Source organism: Hyla sarda, unplaced genomic scaffold (assembly GCF_029499605.1).
Source record: "Hyla sarda isolate aHylSar1 unplaced genomic scaffold, aHylSar1.hap1 scaffold_636, whole genome shotgun sequence".
Taxonomy (NCBI): Eukaryota; Metazoa; Chordata; class Amphibia; order Anura; family Hylidae; genus Hyla; species Hyla sarda.
The window spans coordinates 19981-41139 of NW_026610651.1; the positions used below are offsets into that span (position 1 = coordinate 19981).

At 47.7% G+C, this 21159-nt stretch overlaps 6 non-coding genes and 1 pseudogene across 6 annotated transcripts; all 7 read right to left on the minus strand.

Moving 5' to 3' along the window:
• Positions 1-1625: 1625 nt before the first annotated feature.
• Positions 1626-1816, minus strand: LOC130342095 (U2 spliceosomal RNA). The gene has a single exon (XR_008881813.1). It is a non-coding gene; the product is annotated as a U2 spliceosomal RNA (small nuclear RNA).
• Positions 1817-3920: 2104 nt separating this feature from the next.
• Positions 3921-4111, minus strand: LOC130342099 (U2 spliceosomal RNA). Its single transcript, XR_008881814.1, has one exon. It is a non-coding gene; the product is annotated as a U2 spliceosomal RNA (small nuclear RNA).
• A 2088-nt stretch (positions 4112-6199) lies between these two features.
• Positions 6200-6390, minus strand: LOC130342100 (U2 spliceosomal RNA). Its single transcript, XR_008881815.1, has one exon. It is a non-coding gene; the product is annotated as a U2 spliceosomal RNA (small nuclear RNA).
• Positions 6391-8469: 2079 nt separating this feature from the next.
• Positions 8470-8660, minus strand: LOC130342101 (U2 spliceosomal RNA). The gene has a single exon (XR_008881816.1). It is a non-coding gene; the product is annotated as a U2 spliceosomal RNA (small nuclear RNA).
• Positions 8661-10747: 2087 nt separating this feature from the next.
• Positions 10748-10938, minus strand: LOC130342102 (U2 spliceosomal RNA). Its single transcript, XR_008881817.1, has one exon. It is a non-coding gene; the product is annotated as a U2 spliceosomal RNA (small nuclear RNA).
• Positions 10939-13020: 2082 nt separating this feature from the next.
• On the minus strand, positions 13021-13211 carry LOC130342103 (U2 spliceosomal RNA). The gene has a single exon (XR_008881818.1). It is a non-coding gene; the product is annotated as a U2 spliceosomal RNA (small nuclear RNA).
• A 7735-nt stretch (positions 13212-20946) lies between these two features.
• On the minus strand, positions 20947-21127 carry LOC130342091 (U2 spliceosomal RNA; annotated as a pseudogene).
• Between the last annotated feature and the right edge of the window lie 32 nt (positions 21128-21159).

The following is a 21159-nucleotide window of genomic DNA, read 5'->3' on the forward strand; positions in this document are numbered from 1 at the left end:
GATGGTTCTGCTCAGGCAGAGCAGTGCTGATGCTCCTCATAAAGCTGTCGCTGCTGTGAAGGTTCTAGGTGACATCACAAATCCCTTTGGTTACATACACAACAAAGCTGGGTTGTTGTTGTTTACACTCTGCAAGGCCTGTGGAAGTGAGTGACATCATAGCACTGTAGTTCTGAGGGTTCAAGATGGATGCAACAATCTCCTGTTGCTTCTATGAAGGCCGTAATAGACGACATCACCAAACAGCTCCATAGTCACATACACAGCAAAGGAGAGATGTTGTTTACACCTAGTGATGTCAGTGGTATTGAGTGACATCACAGCACAGTGCTAAGGCTCCTGGGCCTGGACACAGCAGCGGCTGCAATATCTCAACGGAGAATACGTTTATATCTATGTGTGTGTGTGCGCATATATATATATATATATATATATATATATATATATATATATATATATTTCTCCGCCGAAATCACTTTTAAACCCATTTCCACCTTTTTTTCCCTTCTCTTCCTCTTACTTTTTTTTCACGTTTTTTTACGTTTTTCTCCTTTTCGCCTCTTTTCTGGGCGTATTATTCTTCTTTTTCTTCTTTTTTTTCGTCTAATGCATACCCCATCAGTGCAGCAATGCTTATTCAATACCGCCAGCAGATGGAGACACTGGGGGATAATTTTCTAAGGATTTATACTGATTTTTCCTGTCTGAATTTGTCGCACAGAAAGTTGCAGGCCAAATATGTGTGACATTTCTGCGACTTTAGCTTCTAGAGCATTTTTACAACATTATACATAGGTGCTGAATACATAAAAAGCGACTGTTCAGCGACAGACAAGTCGCATCGGCTGAAAGTAGGCCAGAATGTCAGTCCATGTTGGAGCAGGTTTAGATACAGTCTAAAGCATAGATCTCAAAGTCTGTGCACAGAATTTAGCAAGGGCCTCGCGCACCTTCTGATGCATCAGGTAGGTGCACAATAGCATAGCCTAACCCTCTGTACTTTGGTCTATATTGATGCGGGACATAGACAGCCAGCTGATGACCAATCCATTAGTGCAATGGATGGCTGGAAGCATTTGTCTTTGCCTTTGCAATACCACAGAAGCAATGCATGGTCAATGTACAGCAATGACACACCTGTGTGAACAGCCAGGAGACCCCCCCCCCCCCCATGTTATGTTACATAGTTACATAGTTAGTACGGTCGAAAAAAGACATATGTCCATCACGTTCAACCAGGGAATTAAGGGGTAGGGGTGTGGCGCGATATTGGGGAAGGGATGAGATTTTATATTTCTTCATAAGCATTAATCTTATTTTGTCAATTAGGAACATTCAGCACCCACCCGCTATCAAGGCAGCTGCCTATCATGTCATGCCCTACCTGCACAGGTGTGCTGGCTACTCAAATGATCCAATTAAGGAGGCCATTTAGTCAGCAGCAGCAGAAGTCCTGTGCCTGGACGCTCCAACAGGGGCCAGACACAAGCAGAAGCAGAAGCAGCAGCAGCACCACCTTTTGTTTTTTGGCTGCAGCAGCAGCAAGGCCCACAGGGCTGGCTAGCTGGCTAGCCAGCAAGCAGGTAGCAATGAAAGTAGGAATCTTTCTTTTTAACCCTGTAAGGGGGTGGTGCACTGTACCCGAAGATACTGCCATATCGGGTCAATGCATAGGGCGACGGAAGCAAGCTTCGAAATCGGCCCCCGTTCTCAAAAATCCATTTAATATATGGTCCCCAGATAGGGGACGTATCAGATATTAAACTGATAAGAACAGATACTACACTTGATCTTAGCCAAAAGGCCGAGAAGCGATAACCGTGAAAGGGGCGGGCCCAACAAGGTCCCCTTCATGGGCACTATCACTGCTTGCTGTCAGGGAGGCTGCCAGACAATTTTCCATGCACACTCTGGGCTGGGGGGCAGTCAACCACCAGTACACACAGCAGAACCTAAACCCATACCATTATTGCTAAGCAGCAAGACAGGGGCCCATTGCACTCCCACGGGGCCTTTTTAAATGCAATCCATAACCCGGATTTGCCAGGAACCCTTCTTACTCCTCCTACTTGCATGTGACACTGGGCTTAGGATCTGCATAGGAAACACACACACAAGCACACACCTACCTTTGTTGCCTGCAGATGCCTCCTTGGCTGTCCCCAAACGGTATCAAACCAACACCCACGGGAAGCTGTAAGCATAGAGGACATGCCTGCACCCCATTGGACTTACCTGTGTGGGTTAAATCCGGGTTATTTGACAACCTATGGCGGTGATGGTTCTGCTCAGGCAGAGCAGTGCTGATGCTCCTCATAAAGCTGTCGCTGCTGTGAAGGTTCTAGGTGACATCACAAATCCCTTTGGTTACATACACAACAAAGCTGGGTTGTTGTTGTTTACACTCTGCAAGGCCTGTGGAAGTGAGTGACATCATAGCACTGTAGTTCTGAGGGTTCAAGATGGATGCAACAATCTCCTGTTGCTTCTATGAAGGCCGTAATAGACGACATCACCAAACAGCTCCATAGTCACATACACAGCAAAGGAGAGATGTTGTTTACACCTAGTGATGTCAGTGGTATTGAGTGACATCACAGCACAGTGCTAAGGCTCCTGGGCCTGGACACAGCAGCGGCTGCAATATCTCAACGGAGAATACGTTTATATCTATGTGTGTGTGTGCGCATATATATATATATATATATATATATATATATATATATATATATATATATATATATATTTCTCCGCCGAAATCACTTTTAAACCCATTTCCACCTTTTTTTCCCTTCTCTTCCTCTTACTTTTTTTTCACGTTTTTTTACGTTTTTCTCCTTTTCGCCTCTTTTCTGGGCGTATTATTCTTCTTTTTCTTCTTTTTTTTCGTCTAATGCATACCCCATCAGTGCAGCAATGCTTATTCAATACCGCCAGCAGATGGAGACACTGGGGGATAATTTTCTAAGGATTTATACTGATTTTTCCTGTCTGAATTTGTCGCACAGAAAGTTGCAGGCCAAATATGTGTGACATTTCTGCGACTTTAGCTTCTAGAGCATTTTTACAACATTATACATAGGTGCTGAATACATAAAAAGCGACTGTTCAGCGACAGACAAGTCGCATCGGCTGAAAGTAGGCCAGAATGTCAGTCCATGTTGGAGCAGGTTTAGATACAGTCTAAAGCATAGATCTCAAAGTCTGTGCACAGAATTTAGCAAGGGCCTCGCACCTTCTGATGCATCAGGTAGGTGCACAATAGCATAGCCTAACCCTCTGTACTTTGGTCTATATTGATGCGGGACATAGACAGCCAGCTGATGACCAATCCATTAGTGCAATGGATGGCTGGAAGCATTTGTCTTTGCCTTTGCAATACCACAGAAGCAATGCATGGTCAATGTACAGCAATGACACACCTGTGTGAACAGCCAGGAGACCCCCCCCCCCCCCCATGTTATGTTACATAGTTACATAGTTAGTACGGTCGAAAAAAGACATATGTCCATCACGTTCAACCAGGGAATTAAGGGGTAGGGGTGTGGCGCGATATTGGGGAAGGGATGAGATTTTATATTTCTTCATAAGCATTAATCTTATTTTGTCAATTAGGAACATTCAGCACCCACCCGCTATCAAGGCAGCTGCCTATCATGTCATGCCCTACCTGCACAGGTGTGCTGGCTACTCAAATGATCCAATTAAGGAGGCCATTTAGTCAGCAGCAGCAGAAGTCCTGTGCCTGGACGCTCCAACAGGGGCCAGACACAAGCAGAAGCAGAAGCAGCAGAAGCAGCAGCAGCACCACCTTTTGTTTTTTGGCTGCAGCAGCAGCAAGGCCCACAGGGCTGGCTAGCTGGCTAGCCAGCAAGCAGGTAGCAATGAAAGTAGGAATCTTTCTTTTTAACCCTGTAAGGGGGTGGTGCACTGTACCCGAAGATACTGCCATATCGGGTCAATGCATAGGGCGACGGAAGCAAGCTTCGAAATCGGCCCCCGTTCTCAAAAATCCATTTAATATATGGTCCCCAGATAGGGGACGTATCAGATATTAAACTGATAAGAACAGATACTACACTTGATCTTAGCCAAAAGGCCGAGAAGCGATAACCGTGAAAGGGGCGGGCCCAACAAGGTCCCCTTCATGGGCACTATCACTGCTTGCTGTCAGGGAGGCTGCCAGACAATTTTCCATGCACACTCTGGGCTGGGGGGCAGTCAACCACCAGTACACACAGCAGAACCTAAACCCATACCATTATTGCTAAGCAGCAAGACAGGGGCCCATTGCACTCCCACGGGGCCTTTTTAAATGCAATCCATAACCCGGATTTGCCAGGAACCCTTCTTACTCCTCCTACTTGCATGTGACACTGGGCTTAGGATCTGCATAGGAAACACACACACAAGCACACACCTACCTTTGTTGCCTGCAGATGCCTCCTTGGCTGTCCCCAAACGGTATCAAACCAACACCCACGGGAAGCTGTAAGCATAGAGGACATGCCTGCACCCCATTGGACTTACCTGTGTGGGTTAAATCCGGGTTATTTGACAACCTATGGCGGTGATGGTTCTGCTCAGGCAGAGCAGTGCTGATGCTCCTCATAAAGCTGTCGCTGCTGTGAAGGTTCTAGGTGACATCACAAATCCCTTTGGTTACATACACAACAAAGCTGGGTTGTTGTTGTTTACACTCTGCAAGGCCTGTGGAAGTGAGTGACATCATAGCACTGTAGTTCTGAGGGTTCAAGATGGATGCAACAATCTCCTGTTGCTTCTATGAAGGCCGTAATAGACGACATCACCAAACAGCTCCATAGTCACATACACAGCAAAGGAGAGATGTTGTTTACACCTAGTGATGTCAGTGGTATTGAGTGACATCACAGCACAGTGCTAAGGCTCCTGGGCCTGGACACAGCAGCGGCTGCAATATCTCAACGGAGAATACGTTTATATCTATGTGTGTGTGTGCGCATATATATATATATATATATATATATATATATATATATATATATATATATTTCTCCGCCGAAATCACTTTTAAACCCATTTCCACCTTTTTTTCCCTTCTCTTCCTCTTACTTTTTTTTCACGTTTTTTTACGTTTTTCTCCTTTTCGCCTCTTTTCTGGGCGTATTATTCTTCTTTTTCTTCTTTTTTTTCGTCTAATGCATACCCCATCAGTGCAGCAATGCTTATTCAATACCGCCAGCAGATGGAGACACTGGGGGATAATTTTCTAAGGATTTATACTGATTTTTCCTGTCTGAATTTGTCGCACAGAAAGTTGCAGGCCAAATATGTGTGACATTTCTGCGACTTTAGCTTCTAGAGCATTTTTACAACATTATACATAGGTGCTGAATACATAAAAAGCGACTGTTCAGCGACAGACAAGTCGCATCGGCTGAAAGTAGGCCAGAATGTCAGTCCATGTTGGAGCAGGTTTAGATACAGTCTAAAGCATAGATCTCAAAGTCTGTGCACAGAATTTAGCAAGGGCCTCGCACCTTCTGATGCATCAGGTAGGTGCACAATAGCATAGCCTAACCCTCTGTACTTTGGTCTATATTGATGCGGGACATAGACAGCCAGCTGATGACCAATCCATTAGTGCAATGGATGGCTGGAAGCATTTGTCTTTGCCTTTGCAATACCACAGAAGCAATGCATGGTCAATGTACAGCAATGACACACCTGTGTGAACAGCCAGGAGACCCCCCCATGTTATGTTACATAGTTACATAGTTAGTACGGTCGAAAAAAGACATATGTCCATCACGTTCAACCAGGGAATTAAGGGGTAGGGGTGTGGCGCGATATTGGGGAAGGGATGAGATTTTATATTTCTTCATAAGCATTAATCTTATTTTGTCAATTAGGAACATTCAGCACCCACCCGCTATCAAGGCAGCTGCCTATCATGTCATGCCCTACCTGCACAGGTGTGCTGGCTACTCAAATGATCCAATTAAGGAGGCCATTTAGTCAGCAGCAGCAGAAGTCCTGTGCCTGGACGCTCCAACAGGGGCCAGACACAAGCAGAAGCAGAAGCAGCAGAAGCAGCAGCAGCACCACCTTTTGTTTTTTGGCTGCAGCAGCAGCAAGGCCCACAGGGCTGGCTAGCTGGCTAGCCAGCAAGCAGGTAGCAATGAAAGTAGGAATCTTTCTTTTTAACCCTGTAAGGGGGTGGTGCACTGTACCCGAAGATACTGCCATATCGGGTCAATGCATAGGGCGACGGAAGCAAGCTTCGAAATCGGCCCCCGTTCTCAAAAATCCATTTAATATATGGTCCCCAGATAGGGGACGTATCAGATATTAAACTGATAAGAACAGATACTACACTTGATCTTAGCCAAAAGGCCGAGAAGCGATAACCGTGAAAGGGGCGGGCCCAACAAGGTCCCCTTCATGGGCACTATCACTGCTTGCTGTCAGGGAGGCTGCCAGACAATTTTCCATGCACACTCTGGGCTGGGGGGCAGTCAACCACCAGTACACACAGCAGAACCTAAACCCATACCATTATTGCTAAGCAGCAAGACAGGGGCCCATTGCACTCCCACGGGGCCTTTTTAAATGCAATCCATAACCCGGATTTGCCAGGAACCCTTCTTACTCCTCCTACTTGCATGTGACACTGGGCTTAGGATCTGCATAGGAAACACACACACAAGCACACACCTACCTTTGTTGCCTGCAGATGCCTCCTTGGCTGTCCCCAAACGGTATCAAACCAACACCCACGGGAAGCTGTAAGCATAGAGGACATGCCTGCACCCCATTGGACTTACCTGTGTGGGTTAAATCCGGGTTATTTGACAACCTATGGCGGTGATGGTTCTGCTCAGGCAGAGCAGTGCTGATGCTCCTCATAAAGCTGTCGCTGCTGTGAAGGTTCTAGGTGACATCACAAATCCCTTTGGTTACATACACAACAAAGCTGGGTTGTTGTTGTTTACACTCTGCAAGGCCTGTGGAAGTGAGTGACATCATAGCACTGTAGTTCTGAGGGTTCAAGATGGATGCAACAATCTCCTGTTGCTTCTATGAAGGCCGTAATAGACGACATCACCAAACAGCTCCATAGTCACATACACAGCAAAGGAGAGATGTTGTTTACACCTAGTGATGTCAGTGGTATTGAGTGACATCACAGCACAGTGCTAAGGCTCCTGGGCCTGGACACAGCAGCGGCTGCAATATCTCAACGGAGAATACGTTTATATCTATGTGTGTGTGTGCGCATATATATATATATATATATATATATATATATATATATATATATATATATTTCTCCGCCGAAATCACTTTTAAACCCATTTCCACCTTTTTTTCCCTTCTCTTCCTCTTACTTTTTTTTCACGTTTTTTTACGTTTTTCTCCTTTTCGCCTCTTTTCTGGGCGTATTATTCTTCTTTTTCTTCTTTTTTTTCGTCTAATGCATACCCCATCAGTGCAGCAATGCTTATTCAATACCGCCAGCAGATGGAGACACTGGGGGATAATTTTCTAAGGATTTATACTGATTTTTCCTGTCTGAATTTGTCGCACAGAAAGTTGCAGGCCAAATATGTGTGACATTTCTGCGACTTTAGCTTCTAGAGCATTTTTACAACATTATACATAGGTGCTGAATACATAAAAAGCGACTGTTCAGCGACAGACAAGTCGCATCGGCTGAAAGTAGGCCAGAATGTCAGTCCATGTTGGAGCAGGTTTAGATACAGTCTAAAGCATAGATCTCAAAGTCTGTGCACAGAATTTAGCAAGGGCCTCGCACCTTCTGATGCATCAGGTAGGTGCACAATAGCATAGCCTAACCCTCTGTACTTTGGTCTATATTGATGCGGGACATAGACAGCCAGCTGATGACCAATCCATTAGTGCAATGGATGGCTGGAAGCATTTGTCTTTGCCTTTGCAATACCACAGAAGCAATGCATGGTCAATGTACAGCAATGACACACCTGTGTGAACAGCCAGGAGACCCCCCCATGTTATGTTACATAGTTACATAGTTAGTACGGTCGAAAAAAGACATATGTCCATCACGTTCAACCAGGGAATTAAGGGGTAGGGGTGTGGCGCGATATTGGGGAAGGGATGAGATTTTATATTTCTTCATAAGCATTAATCTTATTTTGTCAATTAGGAACATTCAGCACCCACCCGCTATCAAGGCAGCTGCCTATCATGTCATGCCCTACCTGCACAGGTGTGCTGGCTACTCAAATGATCCAATTAAGGAGGCCATTTAGTCAGCAGCAGCAGAAGTCCTGTGCCTGGACGCTCCAACAGGGGCCAGACACAAGCAGAAGCAGAAGCAGCAGCAGCACCACCTTTTGTTTTTTGGCTGCAGCAGCAGCAAGGCCCACAGGGCTGGCTAGCTGGCTAGCCAGCAAGCAGGTAGCAATGAAAGTAGGAATCTTTCTTTTTAACCCTGTAAGGGGGTGGTGCACTGTACCCGAAGATACTGCCATATCGGGTCAATGCATAGGGCGACGGAAGCAAGCTTCGAAATCGGCCCCCGTTCTCAAAAATCCATTTAATATATGGTCCCCAGATAGGGGACGTATCAGATATTAAACTGATAAGAACAGATACTACACTTGATCTTAGCCAAAAGGCCGAGAAGCGATAACCGTGAAAGGGGCGGGCCCAACAAGGTCCCCTTCATGGGCACTATCACTGCTTGCTGTCAGGGAGGCTGCCAGACAATTTTCCATGCACACTCTGGGCTGGGGGGCAGTCAACCACCAGTACACACAGCAGAACCTAAACCCATACCATTATTGCTAAGCAGCAAGACAGGGGCCCATTGCACTCCCACGGGGCCTTTTTAAATGCAATCCATAACCCGGATTTGCCAGGAACCCTTCTTACTCCTCCTACTTGCATGTGACACTGGGCTTAGGATCTGCATAGGAAACACACACACAAGCACACACCTACCTTTGTTGCCTGCAGATGCCTCCTTGGCTGTCCCCAAACGGTATCAAACCAACACCCACGGGAAGCTGTAAGCATAGAGGACATGCCTGCACCCCATTGGACTTACCTGTGTGGGTTAAATCCGGGTTATTTGACAACCTATGGCGGTGATGGTTCTGCTCAGGCAGAGCAGTGCTGATGCTCCTCATAAAGCTGTCGCTGCTGTGAAGGTTCTAGGTGACATCACAAATCCCTTTGGTTACATACACAACAAAGCTGGGTTGTTGTTGTTTACACTCTGCAAGGCCTGTGGAAGTGAGTGACATCATAGCACTGTAGTTCTGAGGGTTCAAGATGGATGCAACAATCTCCTGTTGCTTCTATGAAGGCCGTAATAGACGACATCACCAAACAGCTCCATAGTCACATACACAGCAAAGGAGAGATGTTGTTTACACCTAGTGATGTCAGTGGTATTGAGTGACATCACAGCACAGTGCTAAGGCTCCTGGGCCTGGACACAGCAGCGGCTGCAATATCTCAACGGAGAATACGTTTATATCTATGTGTGTGTGTGCGCATATATATATATATATATATATATATATATATATATATATATATATATTTCTCCGCCGAAATCACTTTTAAACCCATTTCCACCTTTTTTTCCCTTCTCTTCCTCTTACTTTTTTTTCACGTTTTTTTACGTTTTTCTCCTTTTCGCCTCTTTTCTGGGCGTATTATTCTTCTTTTTCTTCTTTTTTTTCGTCTAATGCATACCCCATCAGTGCAGCAATGCTTATTCAATACCGCCAGCAGATGGAGACACTGGGGGATAATTTTCTAAGGATTTATACTGATTTTTCCTGTCTGAATTTGTCGCACAGAAAGTTGCAGGCCAAATATGTGTGACATTTCTGCGACTTTAGCTTCTAGAGCATTTTTACAACATTATACATAGGTGCTGAATACATAAAAAGCGACTGTTCAGCGACAGACAAGTCGCATCGGCTGAAAGTAGGCCAGAATGTCAGTCCATGTTGGAGCAGGTTTAGATACAGTCTAAAGCATAGATCTCAAAGTCTGTGCACAGAATTTAGCAAGGGCCTCGCACCTTCTGATGCATCAGGTAGGTGCACAATAGCATAGCCTAACCCTCTGTACTTTGGTCTATATTGATGCGGGACATAGACAGCCAGCTGATGACCAATCCATTAGTGCAATGGATGGCTGGAAGCATTTGTCTTTGCCTTTGCAATACCACAGAAGCAATGCATGGTCAATGTACAGCAATGACACACCTGTGTGAACAGCCAGGAGACCCCCCCCATGTTATGTTACATAGTTACATAGTTAGTACGGTCGAAAAAAGACATATGTCCATCACGTTCAACCAGGGAATTAAGGGGTAGGGGTGTGGCGCGATATTGGGGAAGGGATGAGATTTTATATTTCTTCATAAGCATTAATCTTATTTTGTCAATTAGGAACATTCAGCACCCACCCGCTATCAAGGCAGCTGCCTATCATGTCATGCCCTACCTGCACAGGTGTGCTGGCTACTCAAATGATCCAATTAAGGAGGCCATTTAGTCAGCAGCAGCAGAAGTCCTGTGCCTGGACGCTCCAACAGGGGCCAGACACAAGCAGAAGCAGAAGCAGCAGAAGCAGCAGCAGCACCACCTTTTGTTTTTTGGCTGCAGCAGCAGCAAGGCCCACAGGGCTGGCTAGCTGGCTAGCCAGCAAGCAGGTAGCAATGAAAGTAGGAATCTTTCTTTTTAACCCTGTAAGGGGGTGGTGCACTGTACCCGAAGATACTGCCATATCGGGTCAATGCATAGGGCGACGGAAGCAAGCTTCGAAATCGGCCCCCGTTCTCAAAAATCCATTTAATATATGGTCCCCAGATAGGGGACGTATCAGATATTAAACTGATAAGAACAGATACTACACTTGATCTTAGCCAAAAGGCCGAGAAGCGATAACCGTGAAAGGGGCGGGCCCAACAAGGTCCCCTTCATGGGCACTATCACTGCTTGCTGTCAGGGAGGCTGCCAGACAATTTTCCATGCACACTCTGGGCTGGGGGGCAGTCAACCACCAGTACACACAGCAGAACCTAAACCCATACCATTATTGCTAAGCAGCAAGACAGGGGCCCATTGCACTCCCACGGGGCCTTTTTAAATGCAATCCATAACCCGGATTTGCCAGGAACCCTTCTTACTCCTCCTACTTGCATGTGACACTGGGCTTAGGATCTGCATAGGAAACACACACACAAGCACACACCTACCTTTGTTGCCTGCAGATGCCTCCTTGGCTGTCCCCAAACGGTATCAAACCAACACCCACGGGAAGCTGTAAGCATAGAGGACATGCCTGCACCCCATTGGACTTACCTGTGTGGGTTAAATCCGGGTTATTTGACAACCTATGGCGGTGATGGTTCTGCTCAGGCAGAGCAGTGCTGATGCTCCTCATAAAGCTGTCGCTGCTGTGAAGGTTCTAGGTGACATCACAAATCCCTTTGGTTACATACACAACAAAGCTGGGTTGTTGTTGTTTACACTCTGCAAGGCCTGTGGAAGTGAGTGACATCATAGCACTGTAGTTCTGAGGGTTCAAGATGGATGCAACAATCTCCTGTTGCTTCTATGAAGGCCGTAATAGACGACATCACCAAACAGCTCCATAGTCACATACACAGCAAAGGAGAGATGTTGTTTACACCTAGTGATGTCAGTGGTATTGAGTGACATCACAGCACAGTGCTAAGGCTCCTGGGCCTGGACACAGCAGCGGCTGCAATATCTCAACGGAGAATACGTTTATATCTATGTGTGTGTGTGCGCATATATATATATATATATATATATATATATATATATATATATATTTCTCCGCCGAAATCACTTTTAAACCCATTTCCACCTTTTTTTCCCTTCTCTTCCTCTTACTTTTTTTTCACGTTTTTTTACGTTTTTCTCCTTTTCGCCTCTTTTCTGGGCGTATTATTCTTCTTTTTCTTCTTTTTTTTCGTCTAATGCATACCCCATCAGTGCAGCAATGCTTATTCAATACCGCCAGCAGATGGAGACACTGGGGGATAATTTTCTAAGGATTTATACTGATTTTTCCTGTCTGAATTTGTCGCACAGAAAGTTGCAGGCCAAATATGTGTGACATTTCTGCGACTTTAGCTTCTAGAGCATTTTTACAACATTATACATAGGTGCTGAATACATAAAAAGCGACTGTTCAGCGACAGACAAGTCGCATCGGCTGAAAGTAGGCCAGAATGTCAGTCCATGTTGGAGCAGGTTTAGATACAGTCTAAAGCATAGATCTCAAAGTCTGTGCACAGAATTTAGCAAGGGCCTCGCACCTTCTGATGCATCAGGTAGGTGCACAATAGCATAGCCTAACCCTCTGTACTTTGGTCTATATTGATGCGGGACATAGACAGCCAGCTGATGACCAATCCATTAGTGCAATGGATGGCTGGAAGCATTTGTCTTTGCCTTTGCAATACCACAGAAGCAATGCATGGTCAATGTACAGCAATGACACACCTGTGTGAACAGCCAGGAGACCCCCCCATGTTATGTTACATAGTTACATAGTTAGTACGGTCGAAAAAAGACATATGTCCATCACGTTCAACCAGGGAATTAAGGGGTAGGGGTGTGGCGCGATATTGGGGAAGGGATGAGATTTTATATTTCTTCATAAGCATTAATCTTATTTTGTCAATTAGGAACATTCAGCACCCACCCGCTATCAAGGCAGCTGCCTATCATGTCATGCCCTACCTGCACAGGTGTGCTGGCTACTCAAATGATCCAATTAAGGAGGCCATTTAGTCAGCAGCAGCAGAAGTCCTGTGCCTGGACGCTCCAACAGGGGCCAGACACAAGCAGAAGCAGAAGCAGCAGAAGCAGCAGCAGCACCACCTTTTGTTTTTTGGCTGCAGCAGCAGCAAGGCCCACAGGGCTGGCTAGCTGGCTAGCCAGCAAGCAGGTAGCAATGAAAGTAGGAATCTTTCTTTTTAACCCTGTAAGGGGGTGGTGCACTGTACCCGAAGATACTGCCATATCGGGTCAATGCATAGGGCGACGGAAGCAAGCTTCGAAATCGGCCCCCGTTCTCAAAAATCCATTTAATATATGGTCCCCAGATAGGGGACGTATCAGATATTAAACTGATAAGAACAGATACTACACTTGATCTTAGCCAAAAGGCCGAGAAGCGATAACCGTGAAAGGGGCGGGCCCAACAAGGTCCCCTTCATGGGCACTATCACTGCTTGCTGTCAGGGAGGCTGCCAGACAATTTTCCATGCACACTCTGGGCTGGGGGGCAGTCAACCACCAGTACACACAGCAGAACCTAAACCCATACCATTATTGCTAAGCAGCAAGACAGGGGCCCATTGCACTCCCACGGGGCCTTTTTAAATGCAATCCATAACCCGGATTTGCCAGGAACCCTTCTTACTCCTCCTACTTGCATGTGACACTGGGCTTAGGATCTGCATAGGAAACACACACACAAGCACACACCTACCTTTGTTGCCTGCAGATGCCTCCTTGGCTGTCCCCAAACGGTATCAAACCAACACCCACGGGAAGCTGTAAGCATAGAGGACATGCCTGCACCCCATTGGACTTACCTGTGTGGGTTAAATCCGGGTTATTTGACAACCTATGGCGGTGATGGTTCTGCTCAGGCAGAGCAGTGCTGATGCTCCTCATAAATGTTACGCCGAGCGCTCCGGGTCCCCGCTCCTCCCCGGAGCGCTCGCTACACTCCTCTCACTGCAGCGCTCCGGTCGGTTCCACGGACCCGGGGCGCTGCGATACCGCCTCTGGCCGGGATGCGATTCGCGATGCGGGTAGCGCCCGCTCGCGATGCGCACCCCGGCTCCCGTACCTGACTCGCTCTCCGTCAGTTCTGTCCCGGCGCGCGCGGCCCCGCTCCCTAGGGCGCGCGCGCGCCGGGTCTTTGCGATTTAAAGGGCCACTGCGCCGCTGATTGGCGCAGTGGTTCCAATTAGTGTTTACACCTGTGCACTTCCCTATATCACCTCACTTCCCCTTCACTCCCTCGCCGGATCTTGTTGCCTTAGTGCCAGTGAAAGCGTTTCCTTGTGTGTTCCTAGCCTGTGTTCCAGACCTCCTGCCGTTGCCCCTGACTACGATCCTTGCTGCCTGCCCCGACCTTCTGCTACGTCCGACCTTGCTTCTGTCTACTCCCTTGTACCGCGCCTATCTTCAGCAGCCAGAGAGGTTGAGCCGTTGCTAGGGGATACGACCTGGTCACTACCGCCGCAGCAAGACCATCCCGCTTTGCGGCGGGCTCTGGTGAAAACCAGTAGTGACTTAGAACCGATCCTCTAGCACGGTCCACGCCAATCCCTCTCTGGCACAGAGGATCCACTACCTGCCAGCCGGCATCGTGACAGTAGATCCGGCCATGGATCCCGCTGAAGTTCCTCTGCCAGTTGTCGCTGACCTCACCACGGTGGTCGCCCAGCAGTCACAACAGATTGCGCAACAAGGCCAACAGCTGTCTCAACTGACTGTTATGCTACAACAGTTACTACCACAGCTCCAGCAACCATCTCCTCCGCCAGCTCCTGTACCTCCTCCGCAGCGAGTGGCCGCTTCTGGACTACGACTATCCTTGCCGGATAAATTTGATGGGGACTCTAAGCTTTGCCGTGGCTTCCTTTCCCAATGTTCATTACACTTGGAGATGATGTCGGACCAGTTCCCCACTGAAAGGTCTAAGGTGGCTTTCGTAGTCAGCCTGCTGTCTGGAAAAGCCCTGGCTTGGGCCACACCGCTCTGGGACCGCAATGACCCCGTCACTGCCTCTGTACACTCCTTCTTCTCGGAAATTCGAAGTGTCTTTGAGGAACCTGCCCGAGCCTCTTCTGCTGAGACTGCCCTGTTGAACCTGGTCCAGGGTAATTCTTCCGTTGGCGAGTATGCCGTACAATTCCGTACTCTTGCTTCTGAATTATCCTGGAACAATGAGGCCCTCTGCGCGACCTTTAAAAAAGGCCTATCCAGCAACATTAAAGATGTTCTGGCCGCACGAGAAATGCCTGCTAATCTTCATGAACTTATTCACCTAGCCACTCGCATTGACATGCGTTTTTCCGAAAGGCGTCAGGAGCTCCGCCAAGATATGGACTCTGTTCGCACGAGGCGTTTCTTCTCCTCGGCTCCTCTCTCCTCTGGTTCCCTGCAATCTGTTCCTGTGCCTCCCGCCGTGGAGGCTATGCAGGTCGACCGGTCTCGCCTGACATCTCAAGAGAGGACACGACGCCGCATGGAGAACCTCTGCCTGTACTGTGCTAGTACCGAACACTTCCTGAGGGATTGTCCTATCCGCCCTCCCCGCCTGGAAAGACGTACCCTGACTCCGCACAAAGGTGAGACAATCCTTGATGTCCACTCTGCTTCTCCACGTCTTACTGTGCCTGTGCGGATGTCTGCCTCTGCCTTCTCCTTCTCTTCTGTGGCCTTCTTGGACTCTGGATCTGCAGGAAATTTTATTTTGGCCTCTCTCGTCAACAGGTTCAACATCCCAGTGACCAGTCTCACCAGACCCCTTTACATCAATTGTATAAACAATGAAAGATTGGACTGTTCCATACGTTTCCGCACGGAGCCCCTTCTAATGAGCATCGGATCTCATCACGAGAGGATTGAACTTTTGGTCCTCCCCAATTGCACCTCGGAAATTCTCCTTGGACTTCCCTGGCTTCAACTTCATTCCCCAACCCTGGATTGGTCCACTGGGGAGATCAAGAGTTGGGGGCCCTCTTGTTCCAAGGACTGTCTAAAACCGGTTCCCAGTAACCCTTGCCGTAACTCTGTGCTTCCTCCAGTAACCGGTCTCCCTAAGGCCTATATGGACTTCGCGGATGTTTTCTGCAAAAAACAAGCGGAGACTCTACCTCCTCACAGGCCTTATGATTGTCCTATCGACCTCCTCCCGGGCACTACTCCACCCCGGGGCAGAATTTATCCTCTCTCTGCCCCAGAGACTCTTGCCATGTCTGAATACGTCCAGGAGAATCTAAAAAAGGGCTTTATCCGTAAATCCTCCTCTCCTGCCGGAGCCGGATTTTTCTTTGTGTCCAAAAAAGATGGCTCTCTACGTCCTTGCATTGACTACCGCGGACTTAATAAAATCACGGTTAAGAACCGCTACCCCTTACCCCTCATCTCTGAACTCTTTGATCGCCTCCAAGGTGCCCACATCTTTACTAAATTGGACTTAAGAGGCGCCTATAACCTCATCCGCATCAGAGAGGGGGATGAGTGGAAAACAGCATTTAACACCAGAGATGGACACTTTGAGTATCTGGTCATGCCCTTTGGCCTGTGCAACGCCCCTGCTGTCTTCCAAGACTTTGTTAATGAAATTTTTCGTGATCTGTTATACTCCTGTGTTGTTGTATATCTTGATGATATCCTAATTTTTTCGGCCAATCTAGAAGAACACCGCCAGCATGTCCGTATGGTTCTTCAGAGACTTCGTGACAATCAACTCTATGCTAAAATTGAGAAATGTCTGTTTGAATGCCAATCTCTTCCTTTTCTAGGATACTTGGTCTCTGGCCAGGGACTACAAATGGATCCAGATAAACTCTCTGCCGTCTTAGATTGGCCACGCCCCTCCGGACTCCGTGCCATCCAACGTTTTTTGGGGTTCGCCAATTATTACAGGCAATTTATTCCACATTTTTCTACCATTGTGGCTCCTATTGTGGCTTTAACCAAAAAAAATGCCGATCCCAAGTCTTGGCCTCCTCAAGCGGAAGACGCCTTTAAACGACTCAAGTCCGCCTTCTCTTCGGCTCCCGTGCTCTCCAGACCTGACCCATCTAAACCCTTCCTATTGGAGGTTGATGCCTCCTCAGTGGGAGCTGGAGCTGTCCTTCTACAAAAAAACTCTTCCGGGCATGCTGTTACTTGTGGTTTTTTTTCTAGGACCTTCTCTCCGGCGGAGAGGAACTACTCCATCGGGGATCGAGAGCTTCTAGCCATTAAATTAGCACTTGAGGAATGGAGGCATCTGCTGGAGGGATCAAGATTTCCAGTTATTATTTACACCGATCACAAGAACCTCTCATACCTCGAGTCTGCCCAACGGCTGAATCCTCGTCAGGCCAGGTGGTCTCTGTTCTTTGCCCGATTTAATTTTGAAATTCACTTTCGGCCTGCTGATAAGAACATTAGGGCCGATGCTCTCTCTCGTTCCTCAGATGCTTCTGAAATTGAACTCTCTCCTCAACACATCATTCCTCCTGACTGCCTGATTTCCACTTCTCCAGCCTCCATCAGGCAAACTCCTCCAGGAAAGACCTTTGTTTCTCCACGCCAACGCCTCGGAATCCTCAAATGGGGTCACTCCTCCCATCTCGCAGGTCATGCGGGCATCAAGAAATCTGTGCAACTCATCTCTCGCTTCTATTGGTGGCCGACTCTAGAGACTGATGTGGTGGACTTTGTGCGAGCCTGCACTATCTGTGCCCGGGATAAGACTCCTCGCCAGAAGCCCGCTGGTTTTCTTCTTCCTCTGCCTGTTCCCGAACAACCTTGGTCTCTGATTGGTATGGATTTTATTACTGACTTACCCCCATCCCATGGCAACACTGTTATTTGGGTGGTCGTTGATCGATTCTCCAAAATGGCACATTTCATCCCTCTTCCTGGTCTTCCTTCAGCGCCTCAGTTGGCTAAACAATTTTTTGTACACATTTTTCGTCTTCACGGGTTGCCTACGCAGATCGTCTCGGATAGAGGCGTCCAATTTGTGTCTAAATTCTGGAGGGCTCTCTGTAAACAACTCAAGATTAAATTAAATTTTTCTTCTGCATACCATCCTCAATCCAATGGACAAGTAGAAAGAATTAACCAGATCTTGGGTGACTATTTACGACATTTTGTTTCCTCCCGCCAGGATGACTGGGCAGATCTTCTACCTTGGGCCGAATTCTCGTATAATTTCAGAATCTCTGAATCTTCCTCCAAATCCCCGTTTTTCGTGGTGTACGGCCGTCACCCTCTTCCCCCCCTCCCTACCCCCTTGCCCTCTGGTCTGCCCGCTGTGGATGAAATTTCTCGTGATCTCTCCATCATATGGAGAGAGACCCAAAATTCTCTCTTACAGGCTTCTTCACGCATGAAGAGATTCGCGGATAAGAAAAGAAGAGCTCCTCCCATTTTTTCCCCTGGAGACAAGGTATGGCTCTCCGCCAAATATGTCCGCTTCCGTGTCCCTAGCTATAAGTTGGGACCACGCTATCTTGGTCCTTTCAAGATTTTGCGCCAGATTAATCCTGTCTCTTACAAACTTCTTCTTCCTCCTTCTCTTCGTATTCCTAATGCCTTTCATGTTTCTCTTCTTAAACCACTTATCATTAACCGTTTCTCTCCCAAATCTGTTCCCCCCACTCCTGTCTCCGGCTCCTCGGACATCTTCTCCGTCAAAGAAATTTTAGCATCTAGAAAGGTCAGAGGGAAAACCTTCTTTTTAGTGGATTGGGAGGGTTGTGGTCCAGAAGAGAGGTCCTGGGAACCTGAGGACAATATCCTGGACAAAAGTCTGGTCCTCAGGTTCTCAGGCTCCAAGAAGAGGGGGAGACCCAAGGGGGGGGGTACTGTTACGCCGAGCGCTCCGGGTCCCCGCTCCTCCCCGGAGCGCTCGCTACACTCCTCTCACTGCAGCGCTCCGGTCGGTTCCACGGACCCGGGGCGCTGCGATACCGCCTCTGGCCGGGATGCGATTCGCGATGCGGGTAGCGCCCGCTCGCGATGCGCACCCCGGCTCCCGTACCTGACTCGCTCTCCGTCAGTTCTGTCCCGGCGCGCGCGGCCCCGCTCCCTAGGGCGCGCGCGCGCCGGGTCTTTGCGATTTAAAGGGCCACTGCGCCGCTGATTGGCGCAGTGGTTCCAATTAGTGTTTACACCTGTGCACTTCCCTATATCACCTCACTTCCCCTTCACTCCCTCGCCGGATCTTGTTGCCTTAGTGCCAGTGAAAGCGTTTCCTTGTGTGTTCCTAGCCTGTGTTCCAGACCTCCTGCCGTTGCCCCTGACTACGATCCTTGCTGCCTGCCCCGACCTTCTGCTACGTCCGACCTTGCTTCTGTCTACTCCCTTGTACCGCGCCTATCTTCAGCAGCCAGAGAGGTTGAGCCGTTGCTAGGGGATACGACCTGGTCACTACCGCCGCAGCAAGACCATCCCGCTTTGCGGCGGGCTCTGGTGAAAACCAGTAGTGACTTAGAACCGATCCTCTAGCACGGTCCACGCCAATCCCTCTCTGGCACAGAGGATCCACTACCTGCCAGCCGGCATCGTGACAATAAAGCTGTCGCTGCTGTGAAGGTTCTAGGTGACATCACAAATCCCTTTGGTTACATACACAACAAAGCTGGGTTGTTGTTGTTTACACTCTGCAAGGCCTGTGGAAGTGAGTGACATCATAGCACTGTAGTTCTGAGGGTTCAAGATGGATGCAACAATCTCCTGTTGCTTCTATGAAGGCCGTAATAGACGACATCACCAAACAGCTCCATAGTCACATACACAGCAAAGGAGAGATGTTGTTTACACCTAGTGATGTCAGTGGTATTGAGTGACATCACAGCACAGTGCTAAGGCTCCTGGGCCTGGACACAGCAGCGGCTGCAATATCTCAACGGAGAATACGTTTATATCTATGTGTGTGTGTGCGCATATATATATATATATATATATATATATATATATATATATATATATATTTCTCCGCCGAAATCACTTTTAAACCCATTTCCACCTTTTTTTCCCTTCTCTTCCTCTTACTTTTTTTTCACGTTTTTTTACGTTTTTCTCCTTTTCGCCTCTTTTCTGGGCGTATTATTCTTCTTTTTCTTCTTTTTTTTCGTCTAATGCATACCCCATCAGTGCAGCAATGCTTATTCAATACCGCCAGCAGATGGAGACACTGGGGGATAATTTTCTAAGGATTTATACTGATTTTTCCTGTCTGAATTTGTCGCACAGAAAGTTGCAGGCCAAATATGTGTGACATTTCTGCGACTTTAGCTTCTAGAGCATTTTTACAACATTATACATAGGTGCTGAATACATAAAAAGCGACTGTTCAGCGACAGACAAGTCGCATCGGCTGAAAGTAGGCCAGAATGTCAGTCCATGTTGGAGCAGGTTTAGATACAGTCTAAAGCATAGATCTCAAAGTCTGTGCACAGAATTTAGCAAGGGCCTCGCACCTTCTGATGCATCAGGTAGGTGCACAATAGCATAGCCTAACCCTCTGTACTTTGGTCTATATTGATGCGGGACATAGACAGCCAGCTGATGACCAATCCATTAGTGCAATGGATGGCTGGAAGCATTTGTCTTTGCCTTTGCAATACCACAGAAGCAATGCATGGTCAATGTACAGCAATGACACACCTGTGTGAACAGCCAGGAGACCCCCCCCCCCCCCCCCCCATGTTATGTTACATAGTTACATAGTTAGTACGGTCGAAAAAAGACATATGTCCATCACGTTCAACCAGGGAATTAAGGGGTAGGGGTGTGGCGCGATATTGGGGAAGGGATGAGATTTTATATTTCTTCATAAGCATTAATCTTATTTTGTCAATTAGGAACATTCAGCACCCACCCGCTATCAAGGCAGCTGCCTATCATGTCATGCCCTACCTGCACAGGTGTGCTGGCTACTCAAATGATCCAATTAAGGAGGCCATTTAGTCAGCAGCAGCAGAAGTCCTGTGCCTGGACGCTCCAACAGGGGCCAGACACAAGCAGAAGCAGAAGCAGCAGAAGCAGCAGCAGCACCACCTTTTGTTTTTTGGCTGCAGCAGCAGCAAGGCCCACAGGGCTGGCTAGCTGGCTAGCCAGCAAGCAGGTAGCAATGAAAGTAGGAATCTTTCTTTTTAACCCTGTAAGGGGGTGGTGCACTGTACCCGAAGATACTGCCATATCGGGTCAATGCATAGGGCGACGGAAGCAAGCTTCGAAATCGGCCCCCGTTCTCAAAAATCCATTTAATATATGGTCCCCAGATAGGGGACGTATCAGATATTAAACTGATAAGAACAGATTTTTTTTTTTTTTTATCTAAAGCCGAGGAACGTGCTTTCGATTCACCGAAAGTGCAAGA